Source organism: Triticum urartu, chromosome 5A (assembly GCF_056163025.1).
Source record: "Triticum urartu cultivar PI428250 chromosome 5A, HENAU_Tu73, whole genome shotgun sequence".
Lineage (NCBI taxonomy): Eukaryota > Viridiplantae > Streptophyta > Magnoliopsida > Poales > Poaceae > Triticum > Triticum urartu.
Window position 1 is genome coordinate 414,121,103 of NC_141877.1, and position 23,858 is coordinate 414,144,960.

Sequence of the window (23,858 nt, forward strand, 5' to 3'; positions counted from 1 at the left end):
ACTCGGGTTAAACTTGACGAGCCTAGCATATGCAGATATGGCCTCGAAACACTGAGACCGAACGGTCGAGCATGAATCATATAGTAGATATGATCAACATAGTGATGTTCACCATTGGAAACTACTCCATCTCACATGATGATCAGACATGGTTTAGTTGATATGGATCACGTGATCACTTAGATGATTAGAGGGATGTCTATCTAAGTGAGAGTTCTTAAGTAATATGATTAACTGAACTTAAATTTATCATGAACTTGGTCCTGATAATATTTGCATATCTATGTTGTAGATCAATAGCTCGCGGTGTAGCTCCCCGTTTATTTTTGATGTGTTCCTAGAGAAAAACTATGTTGAAAAATGATATTAGCAATGATGCGGACTAGGTCCGTGATCTGAGGATTATCCTCATTTCTGCACAGAAGAATTACGTCCTTGATGCACCGCAAGGTGACGGACCTATTGTAGGAGCAGATACAGACGTTATGAACGTTTGGCAAAGCTCGGTATGATGACTACTTGATAGTTTAGTGCACCATGCTTTACGGCTTAGAACCGGGACTTCAAAAATGTTTTGAATGCCACGGAGCATATAAGATGTTCCAAGAGTTGAAATTGGTATTTCATACTCATGCCCGCGTTGAGAGGTATGAGACCTCTGACAATACTTTGCCTACAAGATGGAGGAGAATAGCTCAACCAGTAAGCATGTGCTCAGATTGTCTGAGTACTACAATCACTTGAATCAAGTGGGAGTTAATCTTCTAGATAAGATAGTGATTGACAGAGTTCTGTAGTCAATATCACCAAGTTTCTAGAACTTCATGATGAACTATGATATGCAAGGGATAACGGAAATGATTCTCAAGCTCTTCGTGATGCTGAAATCGACGAAGGTAGAAATCAAGAAAAGCATCAAGTGTTGATGGTTAACAAGACCACTAGTTTCAAGAAAAGGGCAAAGTTAAGAAGGGGAACTTCAAGAAGAACGGCAAGCAAGTTGCTGCTCAAGTGAAGAAGCCCAAGTCTGGACCTAAGCCTGGGACTAAGTGCTTTTACTACAAAGGGACTAGTCACTGGAAGCGGAACTGCCCCAAGTATTTGGCGGATAAGAAGGATGGCAAAGTGAACAAAGGTATATTGGATATACATGTTATTGATGTGTACTTTACTAGTGTTTATAGCAACCCCTCGGTATTTGATACTAGTTCAGTTGCTAAGAGTAGTAACTTGAAACGGGAGTTGCAGAATGAACAGAGACTAGTTAAGGGTGATGTAACGATGTGTGTTGGAAGTAGTTCCAAGAATTATATGATCATCATCGCACACTCCCTATACTTTCGGGATTAGTGTTGAACCAAAATAAGTGGTATTTGGTGTTTGCGTTGAGCATGAATATGATTTGATCATGTTTATTGCAATATGGTTATTCATTTAAGTTAGAGAATAATTGCTATTCTGTTTACATGAATAAAACCTTCTATGGTTATACACCCAATGAAAATGGTTTGTTGAATCTCGATCGTAGTGATACACATATTCATAATATTGAAGCCAAAAGATGCAAAGTTAATAATGATAGTGCAACTTATTTGTGGCACTACCGTTTAGGTCATACTGGTGTAAAGCGCATGAAGAAAATCCATGTTGATGGGCTTTTGGAATCACTTGATTATGAATCAGTTGATGCTTGCGAACCATGCCTCATGGGCAAAGATGACTAAGACTCCGTTCTCCAGAACAATGGAGCGAGCAACTGACTTATTGGATATAATACATACTGATGTATGAGGTCCGATGAGTGTTGAGGCTCGCGGCGGGTATCATTATTTTCTGACCTTCACAGATGATTTGAGCAGATATGGGTATATCTACTTGAAGAAACATAAGTCTGAAACATTTGAAAAGTTCAAAGAATTTCAGAGTGAAGTGGAAAATTATCGTAACAAGAAAATAAAGTTCCTACGATCTGATCGCAGAGGCGAATATTTGAGTTACGAGTTTGGTCTTCAATTAAAACAATGTGGAATAGTTTCACAAACTCATGCCACCTGGAACACCACAGCGTAATGGTGTGTCCGAACGTCATAACCGTACTTTATTTGATATAGTGCAATCTATGATGTCTCTTACCGATTTACCACTATCGGTTTGGGGTTATGCATTAGAGAGCTGCATTCACATTAAAAAGGGCACCATCTAAATCCTTGACACGACACCGTATGAACTGTGGATTAGCAAGAAACCAAAGCTATCATTTCTTAAAGTTTGGGGTTGCGATGCTTATGTGAAAAAGTTTCATCTTGATAAGCTCAAACCCAAGTCGGAGAAGTGCGTCTTCATAGGATACCCAAAAGTAACTATTGGGTACACCTTCTACAACAGATCCGAAGGCAAGATATTTGTTGCTGAGAATGGATCCTTTCTAGAGAAGGAGTTTCTCTCGAAAGAAGTGAGTGGGAGGAAAGTAGAACTTGATGAGGTAACTGTACCTGCTCCCTTATTGGAAAGTAGTTCATCACAAAAATCTGCTTCTGTGACTCCTACACCAATTAGTGAGGAAGCTAATGATCATGATCATGTAACTTCAGATCAAGTTACTACCGAACCTCGTAGGTTAACCAGAGTGAGATCCGCACCAGAGTGGTATGGTAATCCTGTTCTGGAGGTCATGTTAATTGACCATGATGAACCTAGGAACTATGAGGAAGCGATGATGAGCCCAGATTTCGCGAAATGGCTTGAGGCCATGAAATCTGAGATGGGATCCATGTATGAGAACAAAGTGTGGACTTTGGTTGACTTACCCGATGATCGGAAAGCCATATAAAATAAATGGATCTTCAAGAGGAAGACAAACACTGATAGTAGTGTTACTATCTACAAAGCTAGACTTGTCGAAAAAAGTTTTGACAAAGTTCAAGGTGTTGACTACGATGAGATTTTCTCACTCGTAGCGATGCTTAAGTCTGTCCGAATCATGTTAGCAGTTGCCGCATTTTATGAAATCTGGCAAATGGATGTCAAAACTGTATTCCTTCATGGATTTCTTAAATAAGAGTTGTATATGATGCAACCAGAAGGTTTTGTCAATCCTAAAAGGTGCTAACAAAGTGAGCAAGCTCCAGCGATCCATTTATGGACTGGTGCAAGCATCTCAGAGTTGGAATATATGCTTTGATAAAGTGATCAAAGCATATGGTTTTATACAGACTTGCGGTGAAGCCTATATTTACAAGAAAGTCAGTGGGAGCACTACAACATTTCTGATAAGTATATGTGAATGACATATTGTTGATCATAAATAATGTAGAATTTTCTGGAAAGCATAAAGGAGTGTTTGAAAAGAGTTTTTCAAAGAAAGACCTTGATGAAGTTGCTTACACATTGAGCATCAAGATCTATAGAGATAGATCAAAATGCTTGATAAGTTTTTTCAATGAGTACATGCCTTGAGAAGATTTTCAAGTAGTTCAAAATGGAACATTCAAAAAAGGAGTTCTTACCTATGTTGCAAGGTGTGAAGTTGAGTAAAGACACAAAACCCGACCACAGCAGAAAATAGAAAGAGAATGAAAAGTCATTCCCTATGTGAAAGGATCGATATATTTGACTAGAGGGGGGGTGAATAGGCAACTAACAATTTTTAGCTTTTCTTTACCAATTTAAACTTTGCATCAAAGTAGGTTGTCTAGATGTGCAACTAGGTGGGCAACCTATATGATGCAACAACAATAAGCACACAAGCAAGCAAGGTAAATAACACAAAAGCTTGCACAAGTAAAGGGACGAGATAACCAAGAGTGGAGCTGGTGAAGACGAGGATGTGTTACCGAAGTTCCTTCCCTTTGAGGGGAAGTACGTCTCCATTGGAGCGGTGTGGAGGCACAATGCTCCCCAAGAAGCCACTAGGGCCACCGTATTCTCCTCACGCCCTCACACAATGCGAGGTGCCGTGATTCCACTATTGGTGCCCTTGGAGGCGGCGACCGGACCTTTACAACAAGGTTGGGGCAATCTCCACAACTTAATCAGAGGCTCCCAACAACACCACGAAGCTTCACCGCAGTGGAATATGGCTCCGTGGTGACCTCAACCGTCTAGGGTGCTCAAACACCCAAGAGTAACAAGATCCGCTAGGGATTAGTGGGGGGAATCAAATTTCTCTTGGTGGAAGTGTTGATCGTGGACTTCTCGACCAATCCCGAGCAAATCAAAAACTTTGATTGGCTAGGGAGAGAGATCGGGCGAAAATGGAGCTGGGAGCATTAATGGAGCTTTTGGGGGAAGAGGTAAGTCAACTTTGGGGAAGAAGACCCCCTTATATAGTGGGGGAAACAATCCAACCGTGTTACCCCCTGAACAGCCCCGCAGAGGGCGGTACTACCGCTGGGACCGCGGTACTACCGCTCCCCCACGCGGTACTGCCGTTCAGACCCTTGCGCGGTACTACCGCGGTGGTAGGGCGGTACTACCGCATCTACTGTCGCTGCTTAGTGCCGCACAATCTGACATGAGAGGCGCCCCCTCGAATCGACGCGGTAGGAGCCCGGTGCCGTAGCGGTACTACGGCTGAGGACCCACAGGCGGTACTACCGTTGCTGAGCGATACTGCCGCCTGTGGCTCTTGAGCGGTACTACCACTGGGAACCGTGGTACTACCGCTGGGACTCAAAACAAACACAAAGGAAGGGGAATGAGCACTCCATTGAAGCGGAAAGGCTCAGAGGATGTGAAAAGGATGTGTACGTGTTGATTCCACCCTAGCCTTACCAAAGCGGACCCCTCTTGATAGTACAGTGCCTCCTATGAAACTAGTCCACCAAAATAGAAACGAAAGAGCTACATCGTCTTGAATAACGCTCCGAGGGGAAAGAAATCGTCTCGTGCCAAAGGATGAAACTCTGAAATGGTCAAAGCACATGATTAGTCCGCAAACATGTTGTCATCAATCACCAAAACTACATCGAGAGAGATATGCCTTAACACTATACCTCAGTCATAGGTTCTATAAAGTATGCTATGATGTTTACCAGTCCTATTGTATACCTTAGCATCATTCTGGCAAGGGAGTACAATAGTGATCTAGGAGTAGATCACTGGACAGCGGTCAAAATTATCCTTAGAGGACTAAGGAAATATTTCTCGGTTATGGAGGTGATAAAGAGTTACGTCGATGCAAGCTTTTTACATTGATATAGATGACTCTAAGTCTCGATCTGGATACATATTTAAAGTGGGAGCAATTAGCTAGAGTAGCTCCGTGCAGAGCATTGTAGACATAGAAATTTGCGAAATACATACGGATCTGAATGTTGAGGACCCGTAGACTAAACTTCTCTCACAAGAAAAACATGATCACTCTTTGGGTGTGATACGTCTCCGTCGTATCTACTTTTCCAAACACTTTTGCCCTTGTTTTGGACACTAACTTGCATGATTTGAATGGAACTAACCCGGACTGACGTTGTTTTCAGCAGAATTACCATGGTGTTATTTATGTGCAGAAACAAAAGTTCTCGGAATGACCTGAAACTTCGAACATCTTTTCGGAAATAATAAAAAATCCTTGCAAAATATGAAGACCAGGGGGGCCACCACCTGTCCACGAGGGTGGGGGCGCGCCACCCTACCTCGTGGCCCCCCTGGAGCTCCTCCGACCTCAACTCCAACTCTATATATTGGTTTCGGAGAGAGAAAAATCAGAGAGAAGAAATCATCGCGTTTTACGATACGGAGCCGCCGCCAAGCCCTAAAACCTCTCGGGAGGGCTGATCTGCAGTCCATTCGGGACTCCGAAGAGGGGAATCCGTCATCATCGTCATCATCAACCTTCCTCCATCACCAATTTCATGATGCTCACCGCCGTGCGTGAGTAATTCCATCGTAGGCTTCCTGGACGGTGATGGGTTGGATGAGATCTATCATGTAATCGAGTTAGTTTTGTTAGGGTTTGATCCCTAGTATCCACTATGTTCTGAGATTGATGTTGTTATGACTTTGCTATGCTTAATGCTTGTCACTAGGGCCCGAGTGCCATGATTTCAGATCTGAACCTATTATGTTTTCATCAATATATGAGAGTTCTTGATCCTATCTTGCAAGTCTATAGTCACCTATTATGTGTTATGATCTGTTAACCCCGAAGTGACAATAATCGGGATACTTACCGGTGATGACCGTAGTTTGAGGAGTTCATGTATTCACTATGTGTTAATGCTTTGGTCTGGTACTCTATTAAAAGGAGGCCTTAATATCCCTTAGTTTCCATTAGGACCCCGCTGCCATGGGAGGGTAGGACAAAAGATGTCATGCAAGTTCTTTTCCATAAGCATGTATGACTATATTCGGAATACATGCATACATTACACTGATGAATTGGAGCTAGTTCTGTGTCACCCTAGGTTATGACTGTTACATGATGAACCGCATCCGGCATAATTCTCCATCACTGATCCATTGCCTATGAGCTTTCCATATATTGTTCTTCGCTTATTTACTTTTCCGTTGCTATTGCTATCATCATTACAAAATACCAAAAATATTACGTTTGCTACTGTTATCTTTTGCTACCGTTACCACTACTATCATATTACTTTGCTACTAAATACTTTGCTGCAGATATTAAGTTTCCAGGTGTGGTTGAACTGACAACTCAGCTTCTAATACTTGAGAATATTCTTTGGCTCCCCTTGTGTCGAATCAACAAATTTGGGTTGAATACTCTACCCTCGAAAACTGTTGCGATCCCCTATACTTGTGGGTTATCAAGACTATTTTCTGGCGCCGTTGCAAGGGAGCATAGCTCTATTCTTTGAGTCACTTGGGATTTATATCTGCTTATCATTATGAAGAACTTGAGAGATCCAAAAACCAAGATTTATCCCTCAACTACGAGGGGAGGTAAGGAACTGCCATCTAGCTCCGCACTTGATTCACCTTCTGTTTTGAGTAAGCTTGCGACACCTAAACCCACTTCTGTTATTCGTTCTGATATGTCGCATGTTATTGATGATGCCACTTCTGCTATGCATGATACTTATGATGAAACTACTTCTATGCTTGATACTACTGTGCCACTTGGTGAATTTCTTGATGAACAACTTGCTAGGGTTAGAGAGAATGAAAATATTGAATCTGATAATATTGATGAAAGTGATGATGAAGACTCACCTGTTATTCCTGAGGGTTATGTTTTTGAAAAAGAAGTTGCTTTAGCTATTTTAGCTTGCAAAGATAGATACGAACTCAAGTGGTTATTAGCCAAATGGAATAAGCAATCTCTAAATGCTAGGATGAAACCTGACCCTGCTTTTGCTACTTCACCTATCTTTGTTACTGATAAGGATTATGAATTCTCTATTAATCCTGATATAATTACTTTGGTTGAATCTGATCCTTTTCATGGCTATGAATCTGAAACTATTGTGGCACATCTTACTAAATTAAATGATATAGCCACCATGTTCACTAATGATGAGAGAACTCGTTACTTTTATATCCTTAAAATATTTCCGTTCTCATTAAAGGGTGATGCTAAGATATGGTTTAATTCTCTTGATCCTGGTTGTGTGCTTAGTCCCCAGGATATGATTTATTACTTCTCTACTAAATATTTCCCTGCTCATAAGAAACAAGCTTCTTTAAGGGATATACATAATTTTGTGCAAATTGAAGAAGAGAGTCTCCCACAAGCTTGGGGGAGGCTTCTCCAATTACTTAATGCTTTGCCTGATCATCCTCTTAAGAAAAATGAAATACTTGATATCTTTTATAATGGACTAACCGATGTTTCCAGAGATTACCTGGATAGTTGTGATGGTTCTGTTTTTAGGGAAAGAACGTCGGATGAAGATGAAATTCTATTGAATAATATGTTGACAAATGAAAATAATTGGACACTTGCTGAGCCAGTTCCTGAGCCTATTCCTAAACCAACTCCGAAGAAGAAAGGTGTTCTATTTCTCAGTCCTGAAGATATGCAAGAGGCAAAGAAATCTATGAAAGAAAAAGGTATTAAAGCTGAAGATGTTAAGAATTTACCTCCTATTGAAGAAATACACGGTCTTAATTTACTGCCTGTTGAAGAAACATATGATCTTAATCCTTCACCTATTGAAGAAACTCATGGTCCTAATAACCCGACACAGGTAGTAAAGGTAAATTCTCTCTATAGATATGATAAAGCTGAAATCCCATTTACTAAGTTTGCTAGCCCATGCTTAGATGAGTTTGATAAATTTATGGCTAAGTGATACGTCTCCAACGTATCTATAATTTTTGATTGCTCCATGCTATATTATCTACTGTTTTGAATGTTTATGGGCTTTATTATACACTTTTATATCATTTTTGGGACTAACCTATTAACCCAGAGCCCAGAGCCCAGTGCCAATTTCTGTTTTTACCCTGTTTTAGGGTTTCGAAGAAAAGGATAATCAAACGGAGTCCAATTGACCTGAAACTTCACGGAACTCATTTTTGGAAGGAAAGAAGCCCAGAAGACTTGGAGTGCATGTCGGGGGCTCAACGAGGAGGCCACGAGGCAGGGGGGGCGCGCCCACCCCCTGGGCGCGCCCTCCACCCTCGTGAGCCCCTCGTGGCCCCCCTGACGTACTTCTTCCGCCTATATATCTCCATATACCCTAAAAACATCTGTGAGCACAATAGATCAGGAGTTCCGCCGCCAGAAGCCTCCGTAGCCACCGAAAGCCAATCTAGACCCGTTCCGGCACCCTGCCGGAGGGGGCAATCCTTCTCTGGTGGCCATCTTCATCATCCCGGTGCTCTCCATGACGAGGAGGGAGTAGTTCTCCCTCGGGGCTGAGGGTATGTACCAGTAGCTATGTGTTTGATCTCTCTCTCTCTTGTTCTTGAGATGATACGATCTTGAAGTATCGCGAGCTTTGCTATTATATTTGGATCCTATGATGTTTCTTCCCCCCTCTACTCTCTTGTAATGAATTGAGTTTCCCCTTTGAAGTTATCTGATCGGATTGAGTCTTTAAAGATTTGAGAACACTTGATGTATGTCTTGCCGTGCGTATCTGTGGTGACAATGGGATATCACGTGATTCACTTGATGTATGTTTTGGTGATCAACTTGCGGGTTCCGCCCATGAACCTATGCATAGGGGTTGGCACACGTTTTTGTCGTGATTATCCGATAGAAACTTTGGGGCACTCTTTGAGGTTCTATGTGTTGGTTGAATAGAAGAATCTGAGATTGTGTGACGCATATCGTATAATCATGCCCACGGATACTTGAGGTGACATTGGAGTATCTAGGTGACATTAAGGTTTTGGTTGATTTGTGTCTTAAGGTGTTATTCTAGTATGAACTCTAGGGCTGTTTATGACACTTATAGGAATAGCCCAACGGATTGATTGGAAAGAATAACTTTGAGGTGGTTTCGTACCCTACCATAATCTCTTCGTTCGTTCTCCGCTATTAGTGACTTTGGAGTGACTCTTTGTTGCATGTTGAGGGATAGTTATGTGATCCAATTATGTTAGTATTGTTGAGAGGACTTACACTAGTGAAAGTATGAACCCTAGGCCTTATTTCCCATCATTGCAATACCGTTTACGCTCACTTTTATCATTTGTTACCTTGCTGTTTTTATATTTTCAGATTACAAAAACTATTATCTACTATCCATATTTCACTTGTATCACCATCTCATCGCCGAACTAGTGCACCTATACAATTTACCATTGTATTGGGTGTGTTGGGGACACAAGAGACTTTTTGTTATTTGGTTGCAGGGTTGCTTGAGAGAGACCATCTTCATCCTATGCCTCCTACGGATTGATAAACCTTAGGTCATCCACTTGAGGGAAATTTGCTACTGTCCTACAAACCTCTGCACTTGGAGGCCCAACAACGTCTACAAGAAGAAGGTTGTGTAGTAGACATCACTAAGCAAGAAGATTTTAATGCTTATTTTGGTAGACAATTGAAATGCAATTCAATTATGCTTGAACACTTGGGTGATTATATGGCTAATGTCAAAGGTGAACTTAAACTTATTAGTAAACATGCTTCTATGGTTACCACTCAAGTAGAACAAGTACTTAAAGCTCAAAATGATTTGCTCAATGAATTGAATAGTAAGAATAATGATTATGCTGTTAGAGTGGCTACTAGAACTGGTAGAATGACTCAGGAACCTTTGTATCCTGAAGGCCACCCCAAGAGAATTGAACAAGATTCTCAGAGAAATAATATAGATGCACCTAGTCCTTCTAATAGGAAGAAAAGGAAAAATGATAGGTCTTTGCATGTTTCTAGTGAACCTATTACTGAAACACCTGAGAATCCAAATTATATTTCTATTCCTGATGCTGAAACACAATCTAGTAATGAACCTGAAACTAGTGATAATGTTAATGATAATATTCCTGATGATGCTCAACCTAGTAATGATAATGATATAGAAATTGAACCTGTTGTTGATCTTGATAACCCACTATCAAAGAATCAACGTTATGATAAGAAAGACTTTGTTGCTAGGAAACACGGTAAGGAAAGAGAGCCTTGGGTTCAGAAACCCATGCCTTTTCCTCCCAAACCATCCAAGAAAAAGGATGATGAGGATTTTGAGCGCTTTGCTGAAATGATTAGACCTATCTTTTTGCGTATGCGATTAACTGATATGCTTAACATGAATCCTTATGCTAAGTATATGAAAGATATAGTTACAAATAAAAGAAAGATACCAGAAGCTGAAATTTCCACGATGCTTGCTAATTATACTTTTAAGGGTGGAATACCAAAGGAACTTGGAGATCCAGGAGTACCCACTATACCATGCTCCATTAAAAGAAACTATGTTAAAACTGCTTTATGTGATCTTGAGCCGGTGTTAGTGTTATGCCTCTCTCTTTATATCGTAGACTTGATTTGAATAAGTTGACACCTACTGAAATATCTTTGCAAATGGCTGATAAATCAACTGCTATACATGTCGGTATTTGTGAGGATGTGCCTGTTGTGGTTGCAAACGTTACTATTTTAACGAACTTTGTTATTCTTGATATTCCCGAGGACGATAGTATGTCTATTGTTCTTGGAAGAGCCTTTTTGAATACTGCAGGGGCTGTTATTGATTGCACTAAAGGCAATGTCACTTTTCATGTTAATGGTAATGAGCATATGGTACACTTTCCGAGGAAACAACCTCAAGTTCATAGTATCAACTCTATTGGAAAAATTCCGTCGATTATATTTGGAGGTTTTGAATTTCCTCTTCCTAGTGTCAAGAAGAAATATGTTATTCTTATTATTGGGGATGTTCATATCCCCGTTGAGGTAACATAGTGTTATTCAAAATTTCTCCAGTTCCATGTTATTCAGAATGAGTTCGTTAGCAAGACTTGATCAACCTTGTTAGTGGATTCCTTTTGATGATCATGAGATGGATGAAACTAGAAGGCACAACCTTCTGTACCCTCCTTTTACTTTCTGCTATTTATAATAAATAAAATAAAAATAAGTATTTTTCTGTCTGTTATCTGATTATCCATGCAATATAAAAATACCCCGAAAATAAAAGTTCTCCAAATGCCCTGAAATTTAAATATGATTTTTTCTGGAATATTTGAGAATATTTGGCACTGAGAACACAGCAGGAGGAGCTGGCACCTGGCCACGAGGGTCAGGGGCGCGCCCCCTGCCTCGTGGGCCCACGGTGGCCCTCCTCCACTTATCCTTTCACCCACACACTCTTTCTTCCTCCCACAAACACGAATATCCAGCTCAAGCACGAATTCTAGCTCATTTTGCTACGATTTTCGATCTCCTTGCTCAAAGCACCTCTCACAAAACTGCTTGGGGAGATTGTTCCTTGGTATGTGACTCCTCCATTGGTACAATTAGTTTTTGTTCTAGTGATTTATTCATTGCAAATTTTTGCTGCTTAGGTGACGCTGTTCTTGAGCTTGCATGTCAAATTTATATGGTCAAAAGTAGTTTTGATGCATGATATAGGCTCTAGGGACTTGTAGGAGTAGTTGCTATCAATATTATTGAGTTTGATTTACTTTTATTTTTAAGTTACTAAAAAATTCAGAATTTTTCAGAAAATAATGAAGAGACTTTTGAGGGGCTCATCAAGCCGAAGCTCGAAGGAAAAGGCACAAAAGCCGAAATATAATCTGCCTCGCACCGCGGAGGTTCGGTCATGTGAATGGCCTTCCGATGATTTCTTGAGAGCAGCCGGGATTTATGAAGATTTTTATGAATTGGCTGAGAATGCAGGCCTCACCGCTTTCCTCCACGACCAACGCGATCAATATCTCTTACTCACAAATATCTTTGTGCAAAACTTTCATTTCCATTCTAGGAGCTCACCACCTACGGTGGAGTTTTATTTATATGATGAGCATAAGGAGATGTCACTTTATGATTTTTGTCGGGTTTGTTTGGTCCCTTTCGAGGGCACGACAGGGAACCACATCGAGGTGATGTGGATGGGTTTATTGATACCATCACTGTAGGGGAAACGAGGAAGGTTTCTGATGCACGAATCACTAGCATACCTTTTCCTGTTTTACGCTACTTTGCAATATTTGCTAGTAGTTGCTTAATTGGTCGTGGAAACTGTGGAAACCTTAGTGTTCCTGATATTATTATTTTGTTCCACGGTTTATTCAGTGATAACTCTGTTAGTATGGGCGGTATTATTGCTAAATGGTTAAGTCTGAACCATACAAAGGGCCCTATCTTTGGAGCCATCTATGCTTCACGCCTAGCTGCACATTTTAACATACCTATTAGGCATTATGAGAAGGAAGAAAAATTGCTCCCTCGTGTTTATTTAGATTATAAGAGTATGGTGGCACATGATTTTATTGTTAAGAATAGGGAAGGAGAGCTTAAATACAAATTGTTCTTTGATAAACATCATCCTGAGACTATTACCCTGCCTGCTCATTCCTTGTTTGATTTATCTGCAAGCCAGTACCTTGTTCCATTAGAGGCTATTCACGCCTATCCGAACCCTACATCAGCCACAGAGCCAGAGCCGGAACCACAAGTTGATCCTCCACGACAGTCTAATTACCAGTGGGATCCGGAGATGATTGCCAACCGGTGGCAATCAGAGTCTTCTTCTTCGCAGTACGACCCCAACTATTACTATGGATATCTGCCAGGCCAGCCATGGCCATAGACCAACTTAGGCCAAAATCCTAAGCTTGGGGGAGTATGTATTTCTCACCGACATTATATTCATGTTCACACACTCATTGTTAGGTGTCGGTGCTCATACTTTTTCATTGTACCATCCATGCTAGTTTATTTCCCTTTTTATGCTTTCTTCTTGTGTGTTTAATAAACCTTAAGAAAAAACAAAAAAAATTAGTTGTAGCTTTTAATTAGTGTACTTTCCATGCTTATAGTAGTAATTAAAAAGAAACCCAAAAAGATTTCCTGTTTTTCTTTTGCTTGTTGGGAGCTTTCCCGTGTAAATAGTTTTATTTCTTTCCTTTACTTTGGGGGTCGATAGGAGAAGACCATAATTAAATTGTTGAAGTAGCTCTTATATGCATTATTGTTGATCTGACAAAAGAGCCCATATTGCCTTGTCTTCTCCTGTTTATTGAATGCTTGCAGATTCCAGCTTAGTCCAATGCACATGCACTATTATTATTATTCATACTATTCGGTTGTGCAAGTGAAAGGCAATTATGATGATATATGATGGACTGACTGAGATGAGAAAAGCTGGTATGAACTTGACCTCTCTTGTTTTTGTAAATATGATTAGTTCATAGTTCCTGATTCAGCCTATTATGAATAAACATGTTTGCAATGACAACTAGAGATCATAGTTTCTTGTGCCATGCTTGATTAGCTAGGAGCTTATAATGGTTTACCTTGCGTGCCAACATGCTATTAAAATGGTTGCGATGTGGTATGATAGGGTGGTATCCTCCTCTGAATGATTTAAGTGACTTGACTTGGCGCATGTTCACGCATGTAGTTGAAACAAAATCAACATAGCCTTCACGATATTTATGTTCATGGTGGATTATATCCTACTCACGCCTGCATTCGGTGTTGATTAATTTTAATGCATGTTCATGACTGTTGTCGCTCTCTAGTTGGTCCTTCCCAGTCTTTTGCTAGCCTTCACCTGTACTAAACGGTAATACTGCTTGTGCATCCAACTCCATAAGCCCCAAAAGTTATTCCATATGAGTCCACCATACCTACCTATATATGGTATCTACCTGCCGTTCCAAGTAAATTTGTATGTGCCAAACTCTAAACCTTCAAATAAATATCATGTTTTGTCTGCTCGAATAGCTCATGTATCCACTAGGGTTGTCCGTATCTTCCATGTTAGGTGGGTTATTCTCAAGAGGAGTGGACTCCGCTCCTCACTCACGATAAAATGGCCGATCACCGGGATGCCCAGTCCCATGCTTTATGCAAATCAAATCAAAATAATTGCAAACAAAACTCCCCCTGGGACTCTTGTTAGTTGGAGGCACTCGTTGTTTCGAGAAAGCCATGGATTGATGCTTGTTGGTGGAGGGGGAGTATAAACTTTACCATTCTGTTTGGGAACCGCCTATAATGTGTGTAGCATGGAAGATATTGCCATCTCTTGGTTGTTATGTTGACAATGAAAGTATACCGCTCAAAATATTATTCATCTCTATTTCAAAACCGAGCTCTGGCACCTCTACAAATCCCTGCTTCCCTCTGCGAAGGGCCTATCTATTTACTTTCATGTTGAGTCATCATCTTCTTATTAAAAAGCACCAGTTGGAGAGCACCGCTGTCATTTGCATTCATTACTGTTAGTTTACATTGAGTATGACTTGACTGGATCTCTTTTACCATGAATAACAATGTCTAGTCAGTCCTTGATCTTTAAAGGTGCTCTGCATTTATGTTTTACGGTCTCAGAAAGGGCTAGGGAGATACCATCCTGTTATATCATATTATGATTATTTTGAGAAAGTGTTGTCATCCGAGATTTATTATTATTGCTCGCTAGTTGATTATGCCATTGATATGAGTAAAGTTGAGACCTAAGCGTTATTGTGAATGTGGTTAGTCATAATCTTTGCTGAAAACTTGAATGCTGGCTTTACATATTTACAACAACAACAACAACAAACAAAGTTTGTAAAAGTTTTTCTTTATCACTTTCAGTTTATCAACTGAATTGCTTGAGGACACGCAAAGGTTTAAGCTTGGGGGAGTTGATACGTCTCCGTCGTATCTACTTTTCCAAACACTTTTGCCCTTGTTTTGGACTCTAACTTGCATGATTTGAATGGAACTAACTCGGACTGACGCTGTTTTCAGCAGAATTACCATGGTGTTATTTATGTGCAGAAACAAAAGTTCTCGGAATGACCTGAAACTTCACGGAACATCTTTTCAGAAATAATAAAAAATCCTTGCAAAAGATGAAGACCAGGGGGCCCACCACCTGTCCACGAGGGTGGGGGCGTGCCCCCTACCTCGTGGGCCCCCTGGAGCTCCTCTGACCTCAACTCCAACTCTATATATTTGGTTTCGGAGAGAAAAAATCAGAGAGAAGAAATCATCGCGTTTTACAATACGGAGCCGCCGCCAAGCCCTAAAATCTCTTGGGAGGGCTGATCTGCAGTCCGTTCGGGGGCTTCGGAGAGGGGAATCCGTCGTCATCATCATCATCAACCTTCCTCCATCACCAATTTCATGATGCTCACCGCCGTGCGTGAGTAATTCCATCGTAGGCTTGCTGGACGGTCATGGGTTGGATGAGATCTATCATGTAATCGAGTTAGTTTTGTTAGGGTTTGATCCCTAGTATCCACTATGTTCTGAGATTGATGTTGCTATGACTTTGCTATGCTTAATGCTTGTCACTAGGGCCCGAGTGCCATGATTTCAGATCTGAACCTATTATGTTTTCATCAATATATGAGAGTTCTTGATCCTATCTTGCAAGTCTATAGTCACCTATTATGTGTTATGATCCGTTAACCCCAAAGTGACAATAATTGCGATACTTACCGGTGATGACCGTAGTTTGAGGAGTTCATGTATTCACTATGTGTTAATGCTTTGGTCCGGTACTCTATTAAAAGGAGGCCTTAATATCCCTTAGTTTCCATTAGGACCCCGCTGCCACGGGAGGGTAGGACAAAAGATGTCATGCAAGTTCTTTTCCATAAGCACGTATGACTATATTCGGAATACACGCCTACATTACATTGATGAATTGGAGCTAGTTTTGTGTCACCCTAGGATATGACTGTTACATGATGAACCGCATCCGGCATAATTCTCCATCACTGATCCATTGCCTATGAGCTTTCCATATATTGTTCTTCGCTTATTTACTTTTCCGTTGCTATTGCTATCATCATTACAAAATACCAAAAACATTACTTTTTCTATTGTTATCTTTTGCTACCGTTACCACTAATATCATATTACTTTGCTACTAAATACTTTGTTGCAGATATTAAGTTTCCAGGTGTGGTTGAATTGACAACTCAGCTGCTAATACTTGAGAATATTCTTTGGCTCCCCTTGTGTCGAATCAATAAATTTGGGTTGAATACTCTATCCTCGAAAACTGTTGCGACCCCCTATACTTGTGGATTATCAGGGTGTTAATCACATAGAGATGTGAACTAGATTATTGACTCTAGTAAACCCTTTGGGTATTAGTCACATGGAGATGTGAACTAATCACATAAAGATGTGAACTAGATTATTGACTCTAGTGCAAGTGGAGAGACTGAAGGAAATATGCCCTAGAGGCAATAATAAAGTTATTATTTATTTCCTTGTAACATGATAAATGTTTATTATTCATGCTAGAATTGTATTAACCGGAAACTTAGTACATGTGTGAGTACATAGACAAACAGAGTATCACTAGTATGCCTCTACTTGACTAGCTCGTTGAATCAAACATGGTTAAGTTTCCTAGCCATAGATATGAATTGTCATTTGATTAACGGGGTCACATCATTAGAGAATGATGTGATTGACTTGACCCATTCTGTTAGCTTAGCACGATGATCGTTTAGTTTGTTGCTACTGCTTTCTTCATGACTTATACATGTTCCTCTGACTATGAGATTATGCAACTCCCGAATATCGGAGGAACAGTTTGTGTGCTACCATACATCACAACGTAACTGGTGATTATAAAGGTGCTCTACAGGTGTCTCCGATGGTACTTGTTGAGTTGGCATGAATCGAGATTAGGATTTGTCACTCCGATTGTCGGAGAGGTATCTCTGGGCCCTCTCGGTAATGCACATCACTATAAGCCTTGCAAGCAATGCAACTAATGAGTTAGTTGCGGGATAGTGCATTACGGAATGAGTAAAGAGACTTGTCGGTAACGAGATTGTACTAGGTATTGAGATACCGACGATCAAATCTTGGGCAAGTAACATACCGATAACAAAGGGAACAACGTATGTTGTTATGCGGGTTGACCGATAAAGATCTTCGTAGAATATGTAGGAGCCAATATGAGCATCCAGGTTACGCTATTAGTTATTGACCGGAGACGAGTCTGGGTCATGTCTACATAGTTCTCGAACCCATAGGGTCCGCATGCTTAACGTTCAGCGACGACCGATAATATGAGTTTATGTGTTTTGATGTACCGAAGGTAGTTCAGAGTCCCGGATGAGATCGGGGACATAACGAGGAGTCTCTAGATGGTCGAGACGTCAAGATCGATATATTGGACGACTTTATTCGGACATCGGAAAGGTTCCGAGTGATTCGAGTATTTTTCGGAGTACCGGGGAGTTATGGGAATACGGGGAAGAAGTAATGGGCCTCATGGGCCAAGTGGTGGAAGTGAGGAGGTAGGGCGCGCGGCCTCCCTAGCCCAAACCGAATTGGACTAGGGGGCCGGGCCCCCTTTCCCCCTTTTTCCTCCCTCTCCTTCCTTCTCCTCTTTCCCCTTCCTTTCCTCCTCCTAGTAGGAGTAGGAAAGGGGAGTCCTACTCCTACTAGGAGGAGGACTCCTCCTCCTGGCGCGCCGTAGGAGGGCCGGCCGGCCTCCCCCCTTGATCCTTTATATACGGGGGCAGGGGGCACTCTAGAACACACAAGTTGATCATTGATCCCTTAGCCGTGTGCGGTGCCCCACTCCACCATAATCCACCTCGATCATATTGTAGCGGTGCTTAGGTGAAGCCCTGCGTCGGTAGCAACATCATCACCATCATCACGCCGTCATGCCGACGGAACTCTCCCGTGAAGCTCTGCTGGATTGAAGTTCGTGAGACATCATCGAGCTGAATGAGTGCTGAACTCGGAGGTGTCGTGCATTCGGTACTTGGATCGGTCGGATCGTGAAGACGTTCGACTACATCAACCGTGTTCTCATAATGCTTCCGCTTACGGACTACGAGGGTACGTGGACTATACTCTTCCCTCTCGTTGCTATGCATCACCATGATCTTGCGTGTGCGTAGGAAATTTTTGAAATTACTACGTTCCCCAACAGACACCGCCTAGCTAGGATGACGACCACTGGCCGAAAACCTAAAGCCGCAGACCAAAGGTTCGGCGGGAGACCGAGCCCTCGACATTGTCAAAACAAGACTCTGACCAAGGCATTATTCTTGGATGTGTCGTTGTCATCACCGTCAGAAGCTGCATCGCCCCACACATGAACCCTATCCTATCCGACCAGACCAAACCACCGAGGTCCCCATCCCTTCTAGCCACTGGAGCAGACGGAGGAGGCAGGGACTAGCGGTGTTGCTAGAAGAAAGAAGGCGGGCGGTTGTGTTCACCTTCCTCGTCGCCTTGCTGAAGTGGTTAGGAGTGAAGTGGTATGCGTATGGCTGGTGGGGTGTGATACGTCACCAACGTATCTATAATTTTTGATTGCTTCATGCTATATTATATTCTGTTTTGGACATTATTGGGCTTTATTATACACATTAATATATAATTTTTGGGACTAACCTATTAACCGGAGGCCCAACCCAGAATTGCTGTTTTTTGCCTATTTCAGAGTTCCACAGAAAAAGAATATCAAACAGAGTCCAGATGGAATGAAACTTTCGGGAACGTGATTTTCGGAACGAACGTGATCCACAGGACTTGGACCCTACGTCAAGACATCAACCAGGAAGGCACGAGGTAGGGGGGCGCGCCTACCCCCCCCCCCAGGCACACCCTCCACCCTCGTGGGGCCCATGTTGCTCCACCGATGTACTTCTTCCTCCTATATATACCTACGTACCCCCAAACTACCAGATACGGAGCCAAAACCTAATTCCACCGCCGCAACCTTCTGTACCCATGAGATCCCATCTTGGAGCCTTTTTCGGAGCTCCGCCGGAGGGGGCATTGATCACGGAGGGCTTCTACATCAACACCATAGCCTCTCCGATGATGTGAGAGTAGTTTACCTCAGACCTTCGGGTCCATAGTTCTTAGCTAGATGGCTTCTTCTCTCTCTTTGGATCTCAATACAAAGTTCTCCATGATTCTCGTGGAGATCTATTCGATGTAATCTTCTTTTACGGTCTGTTTGTTGAGACCGATGAATTGTGGGTTTATGATCAAGTTTATCTATGAACAATATTTGAATCTTCTCTGAATTCTTTTATGTATGATTGGTTATCTTTGCAAGTCTCTTCGAATTATCGGTTTGGTTTGGCCTATTAGATTGATCTTTCCTGCAATGGGAGAAGTGCTTAACTTTGGGTTCAATCTTGCGGTGTCCTTTCCAAGTGACAGTAGGGTCAGCAAGGCACGCATTGTATTGTTGCCATCGAGGATAACAAGATGGGGTTTATATCATATTGCATGAGTTTATCCCTCTACATCGTGTCATCTTACTTAAAGCGTTACTCTGTTCTTTTGAACTTAATACTCTAGATGCATGCTGGAATCGATGTGTGGAGTAATAGTAGTAGATGCAGGCAGGAGTCGGTCTACTTGTCTTGGACGTGATGCCTATATACATGATCATACCTAGATATTCTCATAACTATGCTCAATTGTGTCAATTTCTCAACAGTAATTTGTTTACCCACTGTAATACTTATGCTCTCGAGAGAACCCACTAGTGAAACCTATGGCCCCCGGGTCTATTTTCCATCATATTAATCTTCCGTTAACAAGCTATTTCTTGTGCCGTTTTTATTTCGCTTTATTTACTTTGCATCTTCATCATAAAAATACCAAAAGTATTATCTCATCATATCTATCAGATCTCACTTTCGTAAGTGGCCATGAAGGGATTGACAACCCCTTTATTGCGTTGGTTGCGATGATTTTATTTGTTTGTGTAGGTGCGAGGGGCTCGTGCGTGGCCTCCTACTAGATTGATACCTTGGTTCTCAAAAACTGAGGGAAATACTTACGCTACTTTGCTGCATCACCCTTTCCTCTTCCAGGGAAAACCAACGCAGTGCTCAAGAGGTAGCAAGAAGGATCTCTGGCGCCATTGCCGGGGAGTCTACGCAAAAGTCAACATACCAAGTACCCATCACAAACCCTTATCTCTCGCATTACATTATTTTCCATTTGCCTCTTGTTTTCCTCTCCCCCACTTCACCCTTGCCGTTTTATTTTCCCTCTCTCTCTCTCTCTCTCTCCGTCCTCCTTCTCTTTCCCTGTTTGCTAATTTTTGCCTGTTTCTTGTTTGCTTGTGTGTTGGATTGCTTGCGTGTCACGATGGCTCAAGATAATACCAAATTTTGTGACTTTACTAATACCAACAACAATGATTTTATTAGCACTCCGATTGCTCCTCTTACCGATGCTGAATCTTGTCAAATTAATGCTACTTTGCTGAATCTTGTCATGAAAGATCCGTTTTCCAGCCTTCCTAGTGAAGATGACGCTACCCGTCTAAACAACTTTGTTGATTTGTGTGATATTCAAAAGAAGAAAGATGTGGATAATGATATTGTTAAATTGAAGCTATTCCCATTTTCGCTTAGAGATCGTGCTAAAGCTTGGTTTTCGTCTTTGCCTAAAAATAGTATTGATTCATGGAATAAGTGCAAAGATGATTTTATCTCTAAGTATTTTCCTCCCGCTGAGATCATCTCTCTTAGAAATGATATTATGAATTTTAAGCAACTTGATCATGAACATGTTGCATAATCTTGGGAGAGGATGAAATTAATGATACGTAATTGCCCTACACATGGTTTAAATCTTTGGATGATTATACAAAACTTTTATGCCGGATTGAATTTTGCTTCTAGAAATCTTTCAGATTCGGTCGCGGGAGGCACTTTCATGAAAATCACTTTAGGAGAAGCTACTAAACTCCTGGATAATATTATGGTTAATTATTCTCAATGGCACACTGAAAGATCTACTAATAAGGAAGTGCATGCGATAGAAGAAATTAATGTTTTGAGTGGAAAGATGGATGAACTTATGAAATTATTTGCTAATAAAAGTGTTTCTTCTGATCCTAATGATATGCCTTTGTCTACTTTGATTGAGAATAATAATGAATCTATGGATGTGAATTTTGTTGGTAGGAATAATTTTGATAACAACGCGTATAGAGGAAACCTTAATCCTAGGTCGTATCCTAGTAATTCCTTTAATAATTATGGTAATTCCTACAACAATTCTTATGGAAATTTTAATAAGATGCCCTATGAATTTGAGACTAGTGTTAAGGAGTTTATGAATTCGCAAAAGAATTTCAATGTTTTGCTTGAAGAAAAATTGCTTAAAGTTGATGAATTGGCTAGGAACGCTGATAGAGTTTCTCTTGATGTTGATTCTTTGAAACTTAGATCTATTCCACCTAAGCATGATATCAATGAATCTCTCAAAGCCATGAGAATTTCCATTGATGAGTGCAAAGAAAGAACCGCTAGGATGCGTGCTAAGAAAGATTGCTTTATAAAAGCGTGTTCTTCTAGTTTTCATGATAATAAATATGAAGATCTAAAAGTTATTGATGTGTCCCCTATTAAATCTTTGTTTTGCAATATGAATCTTGATAATGATGGTACTGAATATGATCCACCTTTACCTAGAAGGCGTTCCAAAAATTCGGAGTTTTTAGATCTTGATGCAAAAATTGGTAAAAGCGGGATTGAAGAGATCAAAACTTTAAATATCAATGAACCCACTATTTTGGATTTCAAGGAATTTAATTATGATAATTTCTCTTTGATAGATTGTATTTCCTTGTTGCAATCCGTGCTAAATTCTCCACATGCTTATAGTCAAAATAAAGCCTTTACCAAACATATCGTTGATGCTTTGATGCAATCTTATGAAGAAAAACTTGAGTTGGAAGTTTCTATCCCTAGAAAACTTTATAATGAGTGGGAACCTACTATTAAAATTAAAATTAAAGATCATGAATGCTATGCTTTGTGTGATTTGGGTGCTAGTGTTTCCATGATTCCAAAGAGTTTGTGTGATTTGCTAGGTTTCCGTGATTTAGATGATTGCTCTTTAAACTTGCACCTTGCGGATTCCACCATTAAGAAACCTATGGGAAGAATTAATGATGTTCTTATTGTTGCAAATATGAATTATGTGCCCACAGATTTTATTGATATGAAGGAAGGGAATATTAGGTTCCACTTTCAGTTAAGGAAACTCATGGAACACTTCCCTAGAAAGAAATAAAAATTACCTTATGAATCTATTATGAGAGCCACTTATGGATTGCCTACCAAAGATGGCAATACCTAGATCTATCTTCGCTTTTATGCCTAGCTAGGGGCGTTAAACGATAGCGTTTGTTGGGAGGCAACCCAATTTTATTTTTATTCCTTGCTTTTTTCTCCTGTTTAGTAATAAATATTTTTCTAGCCTCTATTTTGGTTGTGTTTTTTGTGTTTAATTAGTGTTTCTGCCAAGTAGAACCGTTGGCAAGACTTGGGGAAAGTCTTTTTAATCTTGCTGTAAAAAACAGAAACTTTAGTGCTCACGATAATTGCTGCCATTTTTATTTGGAAAGTGATATTTAGTTAATTATTTTTGAAGATGATTAATATATAAATTCCTCACGTCCAGAAATTTATTTTAGAATTTTTGGGGTTCCAGAAGTTTGCGTTAGCTACAGATTACTACATACTGTTCTGTTTTTGACAGATTCTGTTTTTCGTGTGTTGTTTGCTTATTTTGATGAATCTATGGCTAGTAAAATAGTTTATAAACCATAGAGAAGTTGGAATACAGTAGGTTTAACACCAATATAAATCAATAATGAGTTCATTACAGTACCTTGAAGTGGTGTTTTGTTTTCTTTCGCTAACGGAGCTCACGAGATTTTCTATTTTGAGTTTTGTGTTTTGAAGTTTTCAAGTTTTGGGTTAAGTTTTGATGGATTATGGAACAAGGAGTGGCAAGAGCCTAAGCTTGGGGATTCCCATGGAAACCCAAGGTAAAATTCAAGGACACCCAAAAGCCTAAGCTTGGGGATGCCCCGGGAGGCATCCCCTCTTTTGTCTTTGTCTATCGGTAAGTTTACTTGGAGCTATATTTTTATTCACCACATGATATGTGTTTTTCTCGGAGCGTCTTGTATGATGTGATTCTTTGATTTTTAGTTTACCACAATCATCCTTGATGTACACACCTTTTGAGAGAGACTCACATGATTTGAAAATCATTAGAATACTGTATGTGCTTCACTTATATCTTTTGAGCTATATAGTTTTTGCTCTAGTGCTTCACTTATATCTTTTAGAGCACGGTGGTGGATTTGTTTTATAGAAACTATTGTTCTCTCATGCTTCACTTAGATCATTTCGAGAGTCCTACAAAACAGTGTGGTAATTTGCTTTAATTATGATAGGCATTCAAGATTAGTAAAAAAATCTTATGAGTGCATTGAATACTATGAGAAGTTTGATAC